This window comes from Mauremys reevesii, linkage group 5, assembly GCF_016161935.1.
Source record: "Mauremys reevesii isolate NIE-2019 linkage group 5, ASM1616193v1, whole genome shotgun sequence".
Taxonomy (NCBI): Eukaryota; Metazoa; Chordata; order Testudines; family Geoemydidae; genus Mauremys; species Mauremys reevesii.
This window is the reverse complement of record NC_052627.1, coordinates 133292756-133304832: the sequence shown is the minus strand read 5'-3', so window position 1 is coordinate 133304832 and position 12077 is coordinate 133292756.

Below are 12077 nucleotides of genomic sequence, written 5' to 3'. Positions count from 1 at the left end.
TCATGGAACTGTGTAATGAGCTCACCCCCACGCTGCGGCACAAGGACACAAGAGTGAGAGCTGCCCTGCTGGTGGAAAAGCCAGTGGCTATTGCAATAATCTGGAAGCTGGCAAATCCAGACAGCTACCGATGGGTCACGAACCAGTTTGGAGTGGGAAAGTCAACCGTTGGAATCATGTTGATGCAAGTTTGCAGAGCCATAAATCACATCCTGCTTAGCAGAACCATAACTCTGGGTAACATGCATGATATTGTGGCTGGCTTTGCACAAATAGGTTTCCCTAAATGCAGAGGGGCATTAGATGGGATGCATATTCCAATTCTGGCACCAGCCCACTAGCCTCCAAGTACATAAATCAGAAGGGGTATTTCTGTATGGTTCTCCAGGTGCCTGTGGATCACCGGAGGTGTTTCATTGACATTAACGCGGGCTGGTCAGGAAAGGTGCATGACGCACGCATCTTTCGGCACACAGGCCTGTTCAGGAAGCTGCCAGCTGGGACTTTCTTCCAGGACCAGAAGATCACCGTACGGGAAGTCGAAATGCCCATTGTGATCCTTGGAGACCCCGCTTACCCTTTAATGCCGTGCCTCATGAAACCCTACACAGGGAGCCTTGACAGCAGCAAGGGGTGGTTCAACAACAGGCTGAATCGGTGCCCAATGACTTGGAGTGTGCTTTTGACCATTTAAAGGGCCGCTGGTGCTGTCTGTATGGGAAGCTGAACCTGGCCGATGACAACATCCCCATGGTTATATCCCTGTGCTGTACCCTCCATAACATTTGTGAAGGGAAGGGTGAAAGATTCATTCAGGCATGGACCTCAGAGGTTCAACATCTGGAGGTTGAATTTGAACAGCCAGAGAACAAGGCTATTAGAGGGGCCCAGTGTGGGGCTGCAAGGATTAGGGATGTCTTGAGGGAGCAATTTGAGGTTGAAAGCCACCAGTAATGTTTGGTGGCCTGCACAGGAGTGAAGTGCAGTGGTTCCAATGTTAGCAGGAATCTGTGTTTGCTACATATGATGCACTGACTTGCACTGCCTGTTGATTTCCTGGGCTATGGTATCTTTTACTTAATGCAATAATGTTTTCAAAGCCAAAAAATTCATTTATTGAAAAGAAACACAACTTCTTGGGAAACAGGGCATGACACATCTCTCTGTGTGGGATGAGGGAAGGGGGTGAGATGGGGAACGGGACAGTCACAGATTTGCATATGTCCTGTTATCCTACTCAGCCTTCCTGGCTAGAGTGCTGTGCAATGAGTGCTCCACGTCAGCCTGGCTAAAACGCATGGGGATGGCAGCTGAGTGCAGTGGGTAAGGGTCGTAGTTTGCAGGGCTGGGTGATGAAGCTATAGTGTTGGATGCAACTGGTGGTGATAAGAACCCATAGGTTGGGGAAAGTGGGTTGGCAATGATGGGGGGCACAAGGGAAAGAGTTTTGGGACAAGGGCTGCAGGGGGCGGGCAGGCACGGAAGTGTTCTGCCTGCATTGCTACGAGTGCCTGTATCAAGTCTGCTTAGTGCTCCGTGATGCTTAGCAGCCACTCTGTGCTTTGGTGCCGACAATCTGCATTCTGCTGCTGGACCTTCCTTTCACTCTCCTGCCTCTCCTACGCTTTTTTTGATTTTTCATTAAGGGACTGCTGCATGACTTCATGCAGCATGTCCTCTTTGCTTCTTTGCCGACGCTTCCTGATTCTTTGGAGTCTTTCGGCCATTGATAACAAGGACAGCTGGGATCTCAAGGTTGCATCTGTAAAGCCAAAATGCAACACTTAAGAGGTAGCATTGTTCACACCAGACAGAGCAATGATTCAGCTGTACTTAAAGACAAGCACAGTGTACACAATAGCAGAAATTGCCCGTCTCAAAGCGAGCACACATAACCCACAGGAGCCCCAAAATGGTGAATAAGCACAGGACAAAGGGGACTGATGGTTTCATGGCTGTACTGTCTTCTGGGGTTCTGTGCCTTGGGGAGAGCCAACAGCTGCAGGGGCCCCCTATAGTGAACGCTATCCCCACATTTTCCACAGGAGTTCATTCTGGAAGGTATCTCGCTGCTGAGGGTGGCCTGGGAAGCAAGGGAGGGTCTTCTACTACACTGCGGCTTCCGCCCTGGCCCATATGCAGCTTGCCTGTGTGCAGCAATGGTCCCTCAGCCCATCACGGCACAGGGGCACAGACATGTTAGCCTTACTGGGATGTTCAGGGGAGGAGGCGGGGCCAGAGAAGGGATTTGGGGAAGGAGTTGACTAGGGGCAGGGAGGAGGTGGAGTTGGGGCGGGGACTTTGGGGAAGGGGTTGGCGCCAGGCAGGGGGGCACGAGCACCCACTGGCACCAGGAGAAGTTGGCGCCTATGCTTACCAGGAACCTCCTCTGGTGTTTGTTCTTCCCCAAGCACTGTCCGCTATGACTGGCTACCATCTTCCTGGCTTAAAAACAGCTCCTGGCTGCATGCATCTAGGGATGCTGGGCTGTCTCCCTCCTCCTCAGCACCCTCGCTTCCACTCTCCTCCTCCTCCTCCTCCTCCTGCCTTGTTGAACTGGGCTCTGAAGTGTCAATGGTGGTCTTTGGAGTGGAGGTGGGGTTGCCCTCAAGTATTGCATCCAGCTCTTTGTAGAAATGGCAGGTCGTGTGGGCAGCACCGGAGCGGTTGTTTGCCTTGTGGGCTTTGCAATAGGCACTCCGCAGCTCCTTCACTTTAACCCTGCACTGCAGTGCGTCCCAGTCATGGCCCCTTTCCATAATGTCCCTTGATATCTGCCCAAAGGTATCGTAATTCCTATAGCTGGAGCGCAGCTGGGACTGGACAGCTTCCTCCCACCAAACACTGATGAGGTCCAGCATCTTGCCATTGCTCCATACTGGGGATCGCCTGGCATGTGGAGGCATGGTCACCTGGAAAGATTCACTGAGAGCAAACCACGCCTGGCTGAGCAAACAGGAAGGGGATTTTAAAAATTCCCAGAGAATTTAAAGGGTGGGTCTGATGGTTGGTCACTTGAGGGCAGGGCAGTAGAATTCAAAGTGATGACCAGAGTGGCTAGAACAGGCATTGTGGGACACTGCTGGAGGCTGATCAGAGCACATTAATCGACCAGGGTGTCCACATTGGCACCATGGCACTCCAGCTGGGGTGCAGCAAGTGTTATGCCTCTTGTGGAGGTGGATTACCAGGAGCGCTCCAGCCACAGAGTCAGGGCACTCTACATGCCTTGCCAGTGTGGACGCATCGTGAGTTAGGGTGCATGGGGCTGCTTTAATGCACTCTAACTCGCAAGCCCCTAGTTCCCCCATCTAAAAAATAATAGTAACATTTAGTTCCTTTTAATTTTGTGCAACACTGTGAGATCTTTGGATGAAAAGTGCTATTTACGAGCAAGGTTATTGTCTTGCTAATGTGCCAGTCAGACCCCACAGTCCATAAGCCAGAGCTACACATGAAGGCTCGTCTCATTCCAGAACAGGAGGCAGTGTGCAGACCCCGGGGAGATCAGTGTGTGGGTGGGGAAGATAGGGTTACTCTCTGTGTAGGGAGAGGCCAGCCAGAAATGTGAAAAGGCAGAGCCAAACTCAGTTGCCAAGTCTAAGGCCCGGTTTGGGCTCCACGTTCCTGTATTGCGGTGAATATTCATGCGTGTCTTCTCCACCCAGCGGATCATGCTGCTCCGTGTACCTCTACTGCCTGTGCTCCGAGGCCCAGGATTTGTGGTACGCACAGCTGGATAACAGCTGATCCCTGCTGCAATGCCTGAATGCTTTGTGTCGCTCAGCCCAGCTGTGGCTTGGAGACTTTAAGCTGCAGCCAGCTGTTAGCCTAACGCCTGAGCCCGAACTTGAGTCTAAATGCTGAAGCCTTAATCAAGCAGAACCAGAAGAGGAGAGGAAGGATACTGAGGGGACAGGAGGGGAGGGCAGATAGATAGAATCCTGCCCTCGAAATCAGAAGGCATGTTGTTGGGGGAGGGGTAGCTCAGTGGTTTGAGCACTGGCCTGCTAAACTCAGGGTTGTGAGTTCAGCCCTTGAGGGGGGCATTTAGGGAGCTGGCACAAAAATCTGTCAGGGACAGTACTTGGTCCTGCTGTGAAGGCAGGGGACTGGACTTGACCTGACCTGACCTTTCGAGGTCTCTTCCAGCTCTATGAGCTAGGTAATCTCCATATAATATAAATACATATAATTGTCTGAGTATGATCTCTAGTCTACTGCTCAGGACCTTCCACCATTTGCCCTAATATCATGGCCTGATTGTGCCCCAGCTTGATTTCAAAGGTACAGGAGGGAGATGTCCCCAGACAAAATCACCCTTGGTCTAACTCTACTGATGTCACTTGAGTTGCTTCTCACTTCCTCAGCAAAGGAGACCAGAGCCTGAAGTTCCAAGGGCAAGTGGGATATTGGTTTGAGGCATTAAAACAGAGCTGGGTAAGGTTGTGAAGCATAGATTGTGCCTGGGACAGTCCTGAGTGGCAGCAGGATGGAGCAGAGGACTGACCTCTCCTGTTCCTGCACCCTAGGTGGCCCCCTCCAGGTCTGGATTGAGGCACACAGCCAGGACAGGGTGGGGAAAGTTTCTCATGCTGCTCCCTGGGGAGAGAAACAGCACTTTTCTCTCCAGGGCTGTCAATCTGATTTTGCTTCTTTCCATCTGCACTATAATTTACATAAAGAAAAACACATTGAAATCTCCCCCACTGTGGGGGATCGGGACAGGGGGGAGCATAACCTTCCTGGAGGGCCCCCAAACACTGCAAAGAAGACTCATGATCTACGGCGCACATGTGATTAGTAATACACAGTGCTGCCAGAGCTCAACTGAGGTCACGGAAACACTGTCCTGGACACCATTCAAACTCATAGTAAGCGAAAGTCTTTCCCCCCAAGAGTTTACAGCCTGAATAGACAAGAAAGTGAGAGGAGAAACATTTTGTCCCAGGTCCTGCAAGTCAGCAGGAGCACTGGGAATAGAACCTGTGTTTTTCTGCCAGATCACATTGCCTCTCAACTCATTGAAGATACATCCTGCCTTCTGCGTTAGCACATCGTATAAGGATTGTGTCTTCCTGCCAATCCAGAAAGTGTCTATCTCACTCTTGATGCTATAGAAATAATAAGGAATAATATGCCCCCACTTTCCAAATTCTGTTTCAAATGCAAGTCAAGTGGGTTCTGGATCAGGACAGAATTTCTTTTCCTGCTCATACTACCAAGCTGAGAAGTGAATGAAAGAATGTTTAAAAAGCGGGGGTGGAGGGGGAAGAGAAAGCAGATCAATAAATAAAAAGTCAACTGTGGTTTTTGTTATTAAAAAATAAGTAAAAACAATGAGCAGAAAATTGAAAATCTAGGACACTCCTTTGACAAATGTCACTGTTTTAAAATTAGGACAAAGGATTTGGAGGTTTATGTTTAATAGTCTCTAAAGAAAGGGTTCAGTTTATGGATGAAAGGGAAAATACCCTTCTTTCCCCCCTGGAGTTACCAAGGCTACTGCAGCCTGTAGAAAGCTCATCAAGCTGTGTGCTTGAATTGTTGTTACTGCAGCTCTTAAGTGGATTTAAGAGAAGTGGCTTCATCTCAATACCCTGAAGTCTGGGCAAGAAACTATGGGATAGCAGGAGCCATGAGCAGTTAGTCTTGTAGTTTGGGGTGTTACAATTTTTGCCCAGCTTTAGATGGGGTCTCAAGTTAGGCACCCAGGACTGTAGGCACTCGAAATCAGTGGACACTTTTGAAAAATGTTGAATAGAAGGTATTTCTAGGGTACTCCTCACCCTTCCATCAGGTCCCTCTTGTTGCTTGTCATGAACGATTTCCTACAGCGAAAGAGCTACATGCCCATCACAAATTAAGGACACTCTGAAATAAGACAATTTGTGGTGAAGAAAAATGCCATGTCACTTTTTTTGCTAATTAGGGGTGTCTGTGTTCTGGCTATGTTCTTACTTAGGAAGAACAGAATTACCCATCTCCATCCCCCTTTCCTCACCTTCTGGCCAAACCTATTACATAGTATTGCTGTTTAACAGCTGCTGTATCCTGCCCCAGCAGTGGCTGCATTTCAGTGGTGGGTGAAATGATTCCTTTGTATATTTGAGGCCCAATTCTGCAAGGTTCTAGCCGCCTTCCTTTCACAGTGAAGTCACTTGAGGACCACAGCACCTTGCAGGAGGTGCCCAGCTCCAGTGTCTCAGCAGAGCTTATAAAATATGTAAGACCCTCTAGGGCTCTTATAAACTCTACAGGAGTCCCTGACATGTTCTACTGGTGTCAGTGCAAAGCTTCTGTGTAGCATGTGTAAGTTCTGAAACCTGGAGCACCTCCGCAGTGAGCTTACCTACCCTGCAGGCTGTCAGAGGCACTGGACTCCTCCCTCAAACTAGAATTTTTGTGGAGATTTTTGCATAGCGACCAGGATCTTGTTTGTTCACATGCAAGTAACTTTTCTTTTATCTGCTATGATGCTCCCCAGGGCTACCCAAGCTTGTGAGGCACCTGACCACTACCTGCCCTTCACCTGAAGGAGTCTTGTCTTTGTCTTTTTGCTTGCTATGGGTTAACCAACAGCCTCTAGCAGCACAAACACTGCCCCCCTGCCCCCCGCACACACACACCCGGCCTTGCACTCTCTGTACCAGTGGAAATAGGCACACACCAAAGTCCACAGCTTGTTCCCTGCAGTATCCAGCCCCTATCCGCTGACACTCACGGAATTACCAGGCCTGAGGTTTCCAAGGGAACAGTGCACAGTTGCACACACCACCCTGGAAGAGTCAACTCAGGACCAACACTTAGCTTAACAGCACAGCACATACATGGACGTGGAGTGAAACCAAGACTAAGGCCCTGTCTAGACTAGCACTTATGTGGGCAAAGCTTTTGTCACTCAGGGGTGTGGAAAAAAAACCCACCCTGAGCGACATCAGTTATGCCAGCATAAACGATCGTGTGCACAGCACTGGGTCAGTGGGAGAGTGTCTCCTGCCGCTCGTTGTGCTGGTTTGACGATGTCAACAGGAGAGCTCTGTCCTGTTGGCATAACGCGGCTACGCAAGCGATCTTAAGTGTAGACATGGCCTAAGTTAATGATCAAAGAATAGATATTCAAGTGATAGTAAATAGGAATGTTGGAAACAAATTTAAAACAAAATCATAGCACACCTTTTAGAGACTAGGCTTCACTCTCTTGCCTAAGGAAGCTTATCCCAGCCAAAGATCTCTTCTGCCCTCCCTTTTTCGTGACCCAAAAGCTCTGTCCTTTTTCTTCCTCTGTGAAGGGAGCCTGCTGCCCAGGTGTCTCCTTTGCCTCCCAAATATAGTGGAGCAAACTTTTGGCAAATACCTCCAGATAAGGTCCCCCCTTCCTGCTGCTTTTCTCTTTCTGTTAGATTTTTTTTTCCACTGGAAATCCTTCATCCTGCATTCAGTTCTGACTGGTGATCAGGGACCCATTGTGGATGAGACAATACCCACTTTAAATGTAAACAGATAGATGGACAAACCTCTCTTGTCTGGTGGAAAACCTGTTTTTCACCTTTGCTGGTGACTAATACCTTGATACAGACATTTTTGCGGTACAGATACATAACTCCCTACACAGGATCTCTACATACATTTCACAATGATAGTGAAGACCAATGTGACACCGGCATTCATTTGAAATCTCATCTGACATTCTTTGGTGAACCAGAATGTACATACCAGAATCAGGAGATTCCTGTAACTCCCTTGCCAGCTGGTTGTAAGTGGTTCTTGGGACGCATCTCCACAGCACTGTTCAATATACCCTTGTGAAGGAGTTTTCCTTGAGGCCCAGCTAGTGCTGCAGTGCCTAGAATGAATTTTTAAGCTAGTGGTGGCCGTTCAATATTAGAAGATGTTTCTGAAAGTGCAACGCTCAGGAGGGATAGCTCAGTGGTTTGAGCATTGGCCTGCTAAACCAAGGGTTGCAAGTTCAATCTTTGAGGGGGCCATGTGGGGATTGGTCCTGCTTTGAGTAGTGGGTTTGACTAGATGACCTCCGAAGGTCCTTTCCAACTGTGATCTTCTGTTTTAAGGTGAGGTCTCCCATAAAGAGCTGGTCTGATCAAATGGAGCAAAAAGATTCAATCGTGACAGGAGACCCAATACCCATGAAGAAGTATGGTGGTCTAGTGAGTAAGCCACTGGGCTCAGAGACCTGGGTTCCATTCCCAGCTCTGGCACTGACCCATGGTGTCATTTAGGGCAAAACTGCATGCCTCAGTTTCCCCACCCATAATATGGGGATGAAATGATGTTGACCTTCTCCAGAGCACTCCGAGATCTGTGGATGGAAGGCTCCAGGTAAGAGGTAGGTATCCTTGTAGATTGGCTCTACAATCTGTCAGGTAGAAGGGGGAGGTTGAGTCAAAACCACAAAGGCAATGGCTTTACCATCTTAACTTTGAAATTGCTACTCCAGACCCATCATTCCAAACCCTCTCTCCACCCATCTCTTTTCATGGCAACCAAATACAGCAATGTGTGTGCAGAATAGCAGTGCCCTCATCACAGGGATTGGAGTAATAATCAGCAGTGAGCCCTGCCTCATAGACATCCCGCCACCATTCACATACTGTGCAACACTTGCACGCTTTAAAGTGTGTTGCTCTGACCTCAGACTGACTCCAGCCCCCCTTCTCTGTTCAGGACATCCTCACGCTTTAACATGTCCAGCCAAATCTTTCCATCCTTACGCACTCTTCACTCAGTGACGTCAATGGGCGCTGAGCCTGAGCACGGTTTGTCAAACAACCTTCTTAGTTTTCATCCCGGCTCAGATCTTTGCCCCAAATGCTCCTCGCTCGTTCCCACAAGGGTCCTCAGATTTCCTCTGCTGGAGTCGGTTGCCATGCTGCCCTGAGCCCTGGAAGCTCTTTAGGACTCATTAATCAAAGGATCCAATTCCATTCAGTGATTTGGTCAAGGTCTGTGCATGTTATTACCCATCTAGCCCTGTTACACATTTTTTCCAAGAACATGATGGGAAAGAAAAATAACCAAACAAAAGAAACCCTTTGCCGCCAAGTACTTTTGAGCAGCCAGCACATGGTATCTTCTTGCTTCCTGCGGCAGATTGCTTTTGCAGATATCCCACATCTCTGCTCTCCAAACATACCCTAGGAGTAGAAATGTATGGCTACACTTAAACCGCTACAGTGGCACAGCTGAGTGGTTGTAGTGCTTCAGTGTCGATGCTACCTGTGATGATCGGAAGAGTTCTCTGGTTGGTATAATTAATCCCCCTACCCTAGAGGCAGTAGCTAGGTAGACAGAATGCTTCCATGGATCTAGCACTGTCTACACTGGGGTTAGGTTGGTGTAGCTACATCTCTCGCGGGGGGCGGTTCACACCCCTGTGAGACATAGCTATGCCGATGTAAATTCCCAGCATAGACCTGTCCTTAGAAGTAAGCTGAATACCCCACCATAAACTCCACTTGCTGCCTACCTCAGAAAAGAGCCTGTCCCTTCATCTCTCCTGCCCGCAGACACGTTTGTACATAAGAAGGTCTGGGCCTGAGTTTTGAAGAAGCACTGGGGCCTGGATCGTCGAAGGCATTTAGGTGCCTCACTCCAAGTGAAGTCAATAGGACTAGCGCTCAGCATCTCTGAAAACCGAGCCCGGTAAAATCAAAGAAGTCAGCAGAGCTGGTCCATAAAATGGAAGTTTTCTGCAAAAAATATTGATGTCCCCCCCACCATTTTTGTCCAAATTTCACACTTTTCAAAATGTTCCAAGCAGCTCCCGAAATCTGATCTGGATACACCTCAGGCACAACCACTGTGTAGGAGATAGCCCAATCTTTTACTGTCTTGTTGATCGATGTGTCTATCTTAGGGCATGTCTGCACGGGAATAAAAACCTGCGGCTGGCTGATGTCAGCTGACTCCAGCTCGTGGGACCTGGGCTGCTGGGCTGAAAAATTGCTGTGTAGACATTTGGGCTCAGGCTGGAGCACAAGCTTGGGACCCTGCAAGGGTGGAGGGTCCCAGAGCTTGGGTTCCAGCCCGAGTGTCTACACAGCAATTTTTAGCCTGAGCTTCGTGAACCCGAGTCAGCAGACCCGGGCCAGCTGTGGCCATGCTGCAGGGCTTTTGTCCCCATGTAGATGTACCCTTAGGGTTTCCTATAGCACCCCGCATTGTGGTATCTCAGCACCTCTTCATCTCTCTCTCTCAGTGCTACAGCAGATCTTGTGGATTCTCTCACCAACCTTCGCCCCTCCCCCAAATTTCTTACGCAGTTTTGTCTAGGGAATGCATCTTAGATCACTTATTCTACAGGTCTATGCCCTGGGGCCTTAGGCAGCACAGGACATCCCTGTCAGCGCATCGGTCTGTCACAAGACACGGGTCTTCTGCCATTTCTCTTGAGTGGATTGTACCACTATCCAATAATGGAAGAAGGGATACTTGTATGGTTACGGCTGTGGTTAAAGACCCAATTCTGTCTCTGCTGCAAACTTCCTGTGTGTTCTTGGACAAATCATGTAATCTCTCTGTGCCTCACTTTTTCATCTGTAAAATGGGGGTAGTAATACTTATTCTGTCTGTTTTTTAAGACTGTAGTTTATAGTGGTGTTGTAGCTGTGTTGGTCCCAGGATATTAGAGAGACAAGGTGGATGAGGTCATATCTTTCATTGGAGCAACTTCTGTGGGTGAGAGAGACAAGCTTTCGAGCTCCACAGAGCTCGTCTTCCGCTCTGGGAAAGGCACTCACAATGTCACAGCTATATACAAAGTGGAACAGAACGTTAGGCATAAAGACTTAACACATGTTGCAAGAGACCATTCACAATGCAGTGGGTCAGAGGACAAAGGAGGGTTAGTGGGTTACAGATTGTTGTAATGAGCCAGTATCTCCACTGAGTCCATGATTTTTGGTGTCTAGCCAAGTTATAGCTCCCAGGTGTGCTCGTGAAGGGGGTGTGCAGGTTTCCTTTGATGAGAAGGACTGAGCGATCCAATATGGAATGACCGCTTTGTGAAAAGTGGTTACCCACAGGTGGTAGGTTATCATTTTTCTGAGTTAGTTCATGCATGAGTGTAGCGGTTGTCTGCTTTCACCCACATTGTTGTTGATGGGGTATTTGATGCGCTGGACAAGGGAGGCCGCATGTTGTGATAGGCGTGTGTAGGACCCATGGATCTTGACAGATGTATTGTTTGGGAGCATTGATCATGGCAGCAGTGGAGCATGACCATATGTCCCGTTTTGGCCAGGACAGTCCCTTTTTTAAGCCCTGTCCCGGCCGTCCAGACATTTTTTTTCCCCAAAAGGAGGCATTTGTCCCATTTTGCTCTTGCCGACTTGATCAGCTGGCAAGAGCAAACCAGACAAATGCCCACTTTTGACAAAAGTGGACTGTGTGGGGTGGCAAGGCATCATGCCAGCCTTGCATGGGGGAGCGGGGCAGCAGGCAGTGCTGGAGCAAGGAATGACAGCCTTGTGTAGCAACAGCCTTGCACGAGGGTCAGGGAGGGCTTGGGTGAGCAGAGACCCCCAGCCCCACAGGGGAGGGAGGAGGGCTTGGGCCAGCCCTGCACAGTATCCTGTTTTCCCTTTGGTAAATCCGGTCACCCTAAGTGGAGATATAGGAGCAGGTTTTGCATCTGTTGTTCTGGCAGGGTCTGGTGCCACTTTGAGCTGTTCCGCAGGGAGCTTGCACTGGTGATGAGCTTGGCGAGATGGGGGGTTGTTTGAAGGGCAGAAGGTGGGGTTTGGGAAAGATTTCTTTCAGGATGTGGTCCCCAGCAAATATGGTCTGTAACTGTTTGATGATATCTGGTATGGGTTCCAGTGTGGGGTGGTAGGTGACAACTAGGGGTGTACGGTCAGTGGGCTTTTTTTTCTGTATTGAAAGATTGCCTTTTACTGTGTGTATGTACAGCTCCCAGCACATTGGGCCCCGATCTCAGCTGGGACCCCTAGGGCTAGTGTGACACACACAATAATAGCAACGATAGATTTCGCTCTTAGGAGCTCTTCTTATCAGTCAAGTTTTTCCCTTTTCATCCCACTCCTAATTCTGCACTC